The sequence below is a fragment of the Ornithodoros turicata genome, chromosome 1 (assembly GCF_037126465.1).
Source record: "Ornithodoros turicata isolate Travis chromosome 1, ASM3712646v1, whole genome shotgun sequence".
In the NCBI taxonomy this organism is placed as follows: Eukaryota; Metazoa; Arthropoda; class Arachnida; order Ixodida; family Argasidae; genus Ornithodoros; species Ornithodoros turicata.
Genome location: NC_088201.1, coordinates 218012067 through 218023172, shown reverse-complemented (window position 1 = coordinate 218023172; position 11106 = coordinate 218012067).

Sequence of the window (11106 nt, the reverse complement as noted above, 5' to 3'; positions counted from 1 at the left end):
TATTAAATATCCCACAGCTTATACATAATCTGGCAACGAGATGCCCGCCGGTAAGGTGTTGCCTGGGGTAGGGTACCGTAGCGGAAAAATAGCGGCATAGTATTTACGTTACTCTTATTTGATAGTGGTAGCGGTATCGCGTTAACTTTAACATTTTCTAGGGCTGCTAGTGTTGCGCTACTTTTGTTTCTCTTTTGGAGTTGCAGATGGCGATATTCCGTTACTTCGTCTTGGCTGTGGGTATAAAATTGCAGGTAAGCGAAGGATGCTTTTTGTTTTCGTTTCCGATTCACTTACCAGCTGCAATATCGGTAATATAGCGTTTGTCATTTCATTACCTACCGTTTACCACTTCTCCCTTATTTGTAAATGACTAATTTATCGATTGCTCATACAGTGCAGTGCATACATCTGTGGAATTACAAAAAAAAAAAAACAATGTTGCATGCTTTGTAATCTAAAAGCCTGGGTCTGGGCAGACACAGCGACGACACGAAATGACTTTGCACTTTACAGTGATTGATTCGAAATTTTTTCCCTTTTTATGTCACGATAAACACTGTTCCCGTGATGAAATTTGTATATTTTTGTTCCACGCTGATAACACACAAAGTATGTTCACGTACGTTGCTTAATATACGTTGTACTTTGCAGTATACTTTTCGAAACTTTTGCCTTATGTCACGATAAACACAGTTCCCGTAATGAAATGTATTTTTGTGCCACGCTGATAACATACAAAATATGTTCATGTACGTTGCTTAACATATGTTGCACTTTGCAGTGTACTTTTCGAAACTTTTGCCTTTTTATGTCACGATAAACACTGTTTCCGTAATTAAATTTGTTTATTTTTGTGCCACGCTGATAACACACAAAGTATGTTCACGTACGTTGCTTAACATATGTTGCACTTTGGAGTATATTTTTCGAAACTTTTGCCTTTTTATGTCACGATAAACAATGTCCCCGTGATGAAATTTGTATATTTTTGTGCCACGCTGATAGCACACAAAATATGTTCACGTACGTTGCTTAACATATGTTGCACTTTGGAGTATACTTTTCGAAACTTGTGCCTTTTTATGTCACGATAAACACTGTTCCTGTAATGAAATTTGTTTATTTTTGTGCCACGCTGATAACACACAAAATCTGCACACGTACGTTACTTAACATACAGGGTGTGCCAGAAAACGTGTCATTGAATTATAATAAAGAAACTACACCACCTAGAGTCATGCGGTCAATGGCATTTGTTCTTACTGGGTTTTTGCCACCTCCTCATGGGAATGTCGTGTAACGTAAGTTTAATTATGTGAATTTTTGCGAGCTTAAGTCGGAAATTTGCCTAGTAAAGGTCACTTTTTTACCCCACTAATGTGAAGAGCGTGTCTAATTTAGTCAAATTATTGATTATTGACAGGGATATTGAGGGGCTATCCCATCGGAAAAAATAGCCGAACATCATGCTCTATGGAGGTCGCACAGAATAGCGCACGATGAATTTTTCAGCGCAATCTATGTCAGTCCGACGAAAGGAGGTTGGAAACCCAGCCCTCCCCGACATCGCAGAAAGGGATAAAACAGGCACGGCTTATCACGTCCGACTTTCGCTGGGATAATGCTTTCCCTCTCCCAATTTTAGGAACTGTTACTTTTTCTACTATCACTCTGTGGGCTGGCTTCCGAAACTCCTTTCGTCGCACTGAGAGCGATTGCGCTCAAAAAGTCATCGCGCGCTTTGGTCCGGTGCTCCGAAAAGCATGATATTCGACTATTTTTTTCCGGTGGGATAGCTCGTGAATATCACTGTGAATTATCATGAATTTGAGTGAATTCGGCACGCTCTTCATATTGGTGGGGTAAAAAAGTGACCTTTACTTGGGAAATTTCCGAGTTCAGTTCGCAAATATTTACATAATTAAACTTGGAGTACATGACATTCACACTAGGAGGTGGCACAAACCTAATAAGAACAAATGCTGTTGACCGCATGATTCTAGGTGGCGTAGTTTTTTTTTATTATAATTCAATGACACGGTTTCTGGGACACCCTGTATGTTGCACTTTGCAGTATACACTGAACTGCACCCTAAATGGGCATTAAAAGGTACACGAACGGCAATAGTGTTTGTTAGTGTGGCGCATTGCAATAATTCTCGAAGGTGCATTGTATGATTTCGAGTGCCACGGTAATGTAAACCCCCGCCCCCCCCCCCCCCCAAAAAAAAAAAAAAAGATTAAACACCCGCCGCGGCAATTTTTGGGAGCTATATACAGCTCATAGTTTCGTGCATTAAATTTCCGATTCCTGAGTACTAATTTGCCGCTCGATTAGCAGAACCAGTGCCAAATCATTTGCACTTACAGCATGCAGTGTTCGGCATAAGGTGTTCAGCATGATGCTCAACTATTTTTTGCAAATCCTTGGGAAGCCTCCCTTTAACCGAACCCTACCGAACCAAACCAGGTGTGTAGGTGACGAATCAAATTGCGTCGTGCTATCGCGGAACTATTTGTCATTCCACTAGCACATTCACAACGCGCAATGTGTCATTTTTATGTCGGTCCTGTGGTTTTCCATAACATTTTGGAAATCATACCCTTGTCATATATGCGTCATGGCTTTGTGAGGTGGCCTTTCATACTCAACATCTTTCTCCGTTCTTTAGGGTAATTATTCAATCACAGGCATTCTGTTCTCGCTGGTTCCGTTCTAACTGATGTACTTTTACGTCACACGTAAACGTGTTTTAGCTACGTGGTGCTCGACAGCCTGCAGTAATGCAATCAATCACCAACGTGTATCAAAGATAGAATGTGTTGATGCAGGCTTATAACGTCACGTTCGTTATTTCTGCCGTATGAGCTATTCTTGCTAACTTTTAGCCACGCCTAGAGACACCTAGATGCTACTAGACACCTTCGCAAACCAAATTTAAAACCATTCGGATAACCTACACTTACAAAGTACTTTTACGGCACTCACAGCGCGTAATGTAGAATCACCATTCAAGAATCAGCCTTGTTTCGAGTTGCATCCCACTTTATGCAACCTCACGTTATAGCTCTTGTGTCAACAATTATCACACACAAGTGGTGAAGAAGCATGAATGCGTTATGGTCACATCGTCCACAATTATGGGTTATGAAAAAGTGTCTAAATGCAGCGAATATTGAGCACAACAGAGCAGTAGCAGACACTTGGTAGAATCGCAGTAATCTGCAGGACACATCCCGGTAACACTGAGTCCCAGAAACGAGTCGTCAAGGATGTTTATCACAGGCAGCATCTTCGTCGTAATAGCTGTCTGGTAGGTCCCAGTTACGACGAGCCAGTGCTTTTATATCGCTGTACCTCTTCCCACATTTGAAATCGTAGCACAGCTGTGGGAATAAAAGGAGAAACCGATATTTTACCGCGGAAAGATGGGCTAGTTGGTTCTTTATGACCTTCGCTCGACTTGTGACAAACCGTACTTAGGGCAGACGGGGAGGTGCGTTAATGATAGGCTTAACATGCTAATTCTCTTAAATCAGGGACAGGAAGCAATTCGGCGCTCCACTGTTCAGCTTTGGCTGCGGGCCTGTGTTAAGCAGCGCTCGGGTTGTCGCTATATAGAAGGATCAGCACACCAGAAAGATATACGAGGCTCTCAGTATCCGTAACAGACAAAAAAGCTGTGTCAGTGAATTTTTCACTGAACTTCAACTACGGGAGATTGCTTATCTAAGCGCATCTCCTGTGTAGCGAATGTGCCTTGTGTCCTCCCCCCTTGTTCCCCTCCCATTTCTTTTTCGTTTCCTGCGGTTCGCAGAACGAACTTCAGTTGCTACTGGTTCTTTCTTCGTCGCCGATCGTTGTTGCGCTGTGTTGCGTTCAGTAAACAGATCGTAACATGGACTTCCACCTGTGTCCGGATCCAGGTCACGATCCAATAACATGAATCATGTGTGTATTGGCATCGAGGCGGAAGACCAGTCACAAGAACTGGCTCCCATGTAACTATGTCAACGAGCTCATATAAATGAATCATGAATCATAACAGAGTCATCCGTGAGGAATCCGCAAACATTGGACCTGTTGTCATTTTAGCAGAGTCGTTACAGTGAAAGCATTGACACGCTAATGTTATTCCTTTTTCGGGGCACAAATAAAGTGCAACCCCTATTGAAAAACCCATAAGTAATTCATATAGGTCCTGTGTAAAATTATATAGGATGCTACAGGATCCATATGGGTTATTTAGGAACCGATATAACTCCTGTGTAGGTCATTATGGGGTCCTATACGAGTCCATGCAGGAGTCATGTAGGAGTCATAAGGTCCTATATAACTCCTGTGTAGGCCATTATGGGATCCTAAACGAGCCCATGCAGGAGTCATGTAGGACCATGCAGGACCCATAAGTTCCTACATTGAGGATGTAGGAGTTACACGGGTCCTATACGTAGACCATGCAGGAGCCATACAGGGTCACATCGGCCACAACCCTGAAACAAGTAAGAACGTGCAGGAACACATATCAGCCCGGCTAAAATCAATATCAATATATACAAAAATGTTTACATGTAAAAATTTTACATTGATTTTAGGAGGGCTGATATGGTGTTCCTGCACGTTCGCCTGATATTGGGGGGGGGGGGTGTTTCATCATTTTTAGAACATACATACAAGTCCATTATTGATCGACCAAACATCAAACAAAATGATGCGTGCGTTCAATGCACACATTTGGCATATTACAGTACATTGCGTTTTTCAACCGTCCAGTGGTTGTTGAACCATCCAGCGATATTGCTTTGTCGCTCGATGGGTTTCCGGGTCTAATATCTGCAAGGTCTATTAGCCTGCAGCTGTCACATCGGCACGCGGTTGTTTGTGACGAATTCCCGTTTCTTCCCACTTCGCCTGCATGCTCGTGGCTTGTGAGAAATCCTGACAGTTGTCGAGATATTTGGAAATTCAAGGCCCCCGTCGGTGCTTCCGACACCTCCGAAGTCCCGTAACTCTCGCCCCGTTTGTCGGATCGAGACCAAAATTTAGGTCCGAACAGGTCTGGAATAGCTCGACGACCGCTCAAGTCACACTAGCAACCGATCTCTAGTGGTTTACAAGTTTTACGAGGAGAGGCGTTAGAAACGCCGTTTTTTCGAAATTCGGGGCCCTTTTTCGGAAATAAGCTCGCGTCGGACATGGTTGATCTTTGGAGAGCATACTGTTATCGACGCGGTGCACGTGGTACAATTGACCACACTTTTCGAACTTTAGCGGTTCTCGAGTTACAGGTTTCCGCGTTTACTGGCCTCCCAGTACATGGGACCAACGGCTTCCCCCCCCCCCCCCCAAAAAAAAAAAAAAAAACGTTCCCCTTGCTGCGGCATGATCGTGTTTGCCTTCGTTGTGACCGTCTCGATGTGCTCTTTCGAACAGACGCGCGACGTTCCGTTCTTGCGATATCGACTTAAGAGTATGACGAGGCGACCAGTCTGGCTAGCGCAACACTGAAACGCTTCCCACTGTTCGGAGTCTCAACTCGCTTACCCGACGTCCGATTCAGTTAAAATTTTGTGTGCATGTGCCCTGTTCTCGGCTCTACACCTTTCTCATTCAGACCATCCGTCCATTTCCTGCGATTAAGGCGTCATTCCCAAAATTTCTGACACCGACCACCATTCCCTGACTTTGTCCTCGTTTCAGCCAGCGGCGGATGCGAATTTCCTTTTAATGGACAAATGCACTCGACACTAGGCAACGTGTAGAAAGTTGCGGCACCTTTCTATCCCTCTCCGTTCCCGAGTTAGGACACCGTGGCAACGGCGGCTGTTTTATACATAGGACCGGGGGCATTTTTCTGGATATCGCGTTTTTGTTGGCGTAGAAAGGCGATTGAGGTCTCTTTTTGACGGGGAAAGCGTCCTCTTTCCGATAGTATTAGTTTCGTTGTCGCGCAACTTTCGGTTCGCTTCCCACAGTGCGAACAGTGCATGAACAGCCTGCGTCTTCCTTCCCTTCCACCGCCGCCACCCGTTGGAGCTCTGGCGCTCTGGCGTCCATTTGTCTTGCAAAGTTCGTTGAGGTCGGACGCGTTTGTTCTCGTCTCCGGATTTCCACGTTTCGTTGTGGCTCTGGGCTCCTCTGTTGCACCGAACTGCTGTGGATGTGTTTTTGTGCTCTACAGGTGATGCCTGGACGTGCTTTCGTGTGTGCGTGTTGGAAGATACGTCAAGAAGCCCTTAGATTTGGTGCAGTAAAGGTTAGTTGCGCGCCAGTAGTGTCATGTTTCGTGCTTGTTGTTCAGTATCCTTTCTAGCATGTGGGTTCCTCCTACTTGATGCTCTCAGTGTGATTGTTACCCTTGTGATTCCTATTACGTTATCTCTATCTGTTAGCTCAGTGTCCCTACTGGTAAACCTCCAACGCTTATCAGGGTGAAGACGTCACATGTGATGCTCCAGTGGCCCTGCTACTTATTACGAATTTGTGAATTTCAGATGATTTTCACGGATCGATTTCCGTGAAGAACGCAGCTGAGCCAGCACACACACGACGTGCGAAAATGAACAGATACGTCACGGAAATGTTGAAAAACATAAAGTAAGTCGCGTCAAAGTACGTTGCAGAGCTCTTCACTGATTTGTGTTTCACTGTGAAACAGGTGAGGCATACGCCTCACTCAAGCAACTCCATCATCTGCTTCACGGCACTGCAAGCCTTAACAGCTGTATCGTTGAATGTAAAAAAATGTGAATAGTATTAATAAATAATTTGCAGGGAAGTAAACGGTATTTTGTTGTACTACCCTTTTTTATTTTTGTTCATCGCATGTGTATGCATGTATCGCCACAGCCAAATTTACGCAGGTCCTACATCTCGTATAATACCTATATTGCTCCTGGGTAGTTTCATTTTAAATCGAACAACGTGTGAAAGTCGTATTTTTTAATTCGACCAGAAAAAAATATATGCTAGAGGACAGTTCAAACGACGCAAATCGCGCCACGTGCGACGCTCGTGCGTGAAGTAGTTTCCGCGTAGGAGAGGGGAAAGTCGGAGGCTGCTTGGGCGCGCTTTCTTCTGGACCGACTTTGACGGGATCTAGCACCGCTGACTTTATGTCTTGGAACTGGAGGATTTTTGTGATTATAGGCTGCACCATAGACACTGTCCACAGCCACCCACAGAACTCTGACAGCCACAGATTTTCTGTTAAAAAATGCCAAACTTGGCGTAAACGTTCAAAAAAGCCAAACTTTGTTACCAATTTTCATCATGACCAATTGCCAATGTTGCATCTCAATTTTCTCAAAAATGCCATCTTCGATTTCTTTGATTATTTTTCAAAAGGTGGCGTCATGTCTGTACTTTAGACGTCAAGTGAGACAATCTTATTTTTGGCTGCGAGACGCGCAGCGATTTTTTTTGTCAGGCAGGGTGCACGAGACTGCGGCCTTGCGCGCCCCACCCACGAGAACGCGACCTTCAACCTCTTCTTTGCTATATGTGTCTCGTTGACGGAGAAATCAATGACCACACTGCGTGAGCTTGTTGTAGTGTCCCCGGAGCATCACTTTACGTTTACCCAATGGTCGCTCAGTTCCGTCAGGCTCATTCAAACCGTGGGAGAGTACATGAGTTGCCTGTTCGCCCTTGACAAGAAGCCCCAGTTCGACGAACATACCGACAAAGCAGTGACAAGAAACGAAGCACTTCGTAGAGATCTTTATCCACTGGTAACATCTTAGCTTTTGTTTCAGGTTGCCGCCACTCCCTCAGGCAGTGTGAAAGGCACATCCTTTTCATTGGTAAAAGAAGGAAAATCGAAAGTTTCGAAAAACGTAAAATGTGCCCATTTCGAGACCCCTGCAGGTGGTGGCTGCCACCATTGGATTAGCATCATCCGACAGCTTTAGACATGACCTTTCACATGATATAAATTGACTGGGTCCAAGCGCATTCTTTGTCCGCCTAGTATCGCAAAACCACGAGTGGTAGCGAAAATTTTGCATGTTCGATCTTAATTATTTCTAAAAAGCCGGAATATTTTTCACGATTTATTCCACAGGGGCAGAATTATGCCGGTACTTTGCGCTGCTGGTAAAGTACCTTTTCTCCTTTTGATTGAGACGTAGGGCTACCTTTCCGCGGAGCGATTTTTCCACACAATGGCGCTCTTCGAATGTTTACGAGCGCGTTTTGCTTCGTAGGCTGCTTTGTAATTTAATGCCCAGGTGTTGCATTATGTACTTATTTTGCACTTATGGTACGTATGTTTATTTTTTCCTTTGGAGACGCAGGGCAATACTTTCGTGGGCGACTTGAACTTGCTATTACGCACTTTCATGGGAGTCGCACGCACGTGCGCATATTCACTATTCTCCCGCACATGTGCTTGAGGCAATGCACATACGCACGCTATGAGGCTGTCGTGCGAGTTCATATTAAGAAGGCAGAACTACGGCCACAGGGGACAGAAAGTTACAACACCTGAGAATACAAATTTGTGGTCGCGCGGTTGCAGTCGCCTCTTAACTTGGGGGCAATAAGTGATAGTTCCGAAGGTGTGCATGCTCGTTTTAATTAGTTTTATGCTCCGTAGCGTTATTTCGGAACCACGACGGGTGGTACAAAACCCGTAAGACCGCTGTGATGACAGTTGCTGCTCTCAAGTATAACACGTTCGCCCTCACCGAGATGTGTCAGTGTCACCGTGGGAATCAAAATTTCCGACAGAACAACGCACAACTAAAATCCCTCGTTTCCGGTAGCCGTAGGTACCTTAAACCCTCTGTGTGGTCTTCAGTAGTCCTTGTGACATCCATGCGCTTGAACCCATTCACCCTATATCATGTGAAAGGACATGTGTACAGCTATCGGATGATGCTAATCCAATGGTGGCAGCCACCACCTGCAGGGATCTCGCAATGGGCACATTTTACGTTGTTCGAAACTTCCGTTCTTCGTTCTTTTACCAATGAAAAGGATGTGACTTTCACACTTCCTGGGGGACTGGTGGCAACCTGAAACAAAAACTAAGATGTTACCAGTGGATAAAGATCTCTACGAAGCGCTTCGTTTCTTCTGACTGCTTTGTCGGTATGTTCGTCGAACTGGGGCTTCTCGTCAAGGGCGCACAGGCAACTCATGTACTCTCCCACGGTTTGAATGAGCCTGACGGAACTGAGGGACCATTGGGTAAACGTAAAGTGATGCTCCGGGGACACTAAAACAAGCTCACGCAGTGTAGTCATTGATTTCTCCGTCAACGAGACACATATAGCAAAGAAGAGGTTGAAGGTCGCGTGCTCGTGGGTGGGGCGCGCAAGGCCGCAGCCTCGTGCACCCTGCCTGACAAAAAAAATCGCTGCGCGTCTCTCAGGCAAAAATAAAAGATTGTCTCACTTGATGTCTAAAGTACAGACGTGACGCCACCTTTCGAAAAATGATCAAAGAAATCGAAGATGGCATTTTTGAGAAAATTGAGATGCAACATTGGCAATTTTCGCCTACCATGTGTGATTCTCAAGTTAATAACACAGAAACAACTGGGCTGAGGAAAATGAATTCTATACAGCACGAAAGCTCTTTCAACGTCCTATGGAACGGCTCTAAGCTCGATGTTCTCAGACGTTCCGTCATGAAGAAAATTGATAACAAAGTTTGGCCTTTTTGAACGTTTACGCCAAGTTTGGCATTTTTTAACAGAAAATCTGTGGCTCTCAGAGTTCTGTGGGTAACTGTCGACAGCGTCTATGGTGCAGCCTATAATCATAAAAAACCTCCTGTTCCTAGACATAAAATTAGCGGTGCTAGATCCCGTCAAAATCGGTCCAGAAGAAAGCGTGCTCAAGCTGCCTCAGACTTTCCCCCTCTCCTACGCGGAAACTACTACACGCACGAGCGTCGCACGTGGCGCGATTTGCGTCGTTTGAACTGTCCTCTAACATATATTTTTTTCTGGGCGAATTAAAAAATACGACTTTCACCTGTTGTTCGATTTAAAATGAAACTACCCTCCTATAAAACTCCTGTGGTGCCAACACCACTTATAGGTCCTATATCTAATAACATCATATGAAGATCTACATAGGATTTTTCAGTAGGAACGTGACGTACGTAGAACGGGACATGAAATGTGAGGTTTCCAAAACTCCCATGGGTAGCGAATGACTGCTCCTCGTGGACTGTGCAAACAGAGCGGTATTTTAATACAATATGCATCTGGGCAGCCATACGAAGCCTGAACCTCTGAACATTTTTCTGTTTCATGCAACGCAACCAGGGACCGGAAATAGACATTAAAACGATAAACGTTATCTACCCGAAGTCCATCGGGAACGAAAACAGAAACAGAAACGATGTTTTCGTTACCGGTACCGGAAACCGAACCCGAAACAAAAATAGTTTCGTTCGCGTTGCGAAAATCCTGAGCAACTGGAACGGAACGCGACACGGGAAGAGCTGGTCAACGAAAACGAACGAAATATACACCCACCAACAATCGTAACATCATTTCCAGTCAAATAGTGTGTTTTTACTTCAACTGTTAAGTAGAGCTGCAAGACCAGTAAGTTTCATCTGTTGCTTGAAGAACGCTACGTAAATGGTTCCCAAGGAGAGCTGCACGGCGAATGCTATTTATTGACCCTATATCTGACGCTGAAGTTATTTTTGCTTGCTCCCAAAGCTACCCAAATACTACTAAACTGACAGTAAAAAAGATTAAACGTCCCACAAATCTGTACATCGCTAGACGAGATCTCGGTCACATTCGTCCGACGTTAAATCAGTGCTCATATCCTGGTCTCCTGGATGGTCCATGAACTTGCCCAGGATGCTGCCCTTTATACATGGTGCCCCAGAAAACGTGCCATTGTATTATAATAAAAAACTACATCACCTAGAGTCATGCGCTCAAAGGCACTTTTTACTAGGTTTTTGCCAGTTACTGATGTTAATGGCATTAACGTAAGTTCAATTATGTCAATTTTTTGGGAACTGAACTCTGAACAAAATGGAAATTGATATTCCGAGGCCCGAACACAGAAGAAAGGAGTAAAACACAAAGCCTAAAATGCCTTACAACATGAACGTAGAAAGAA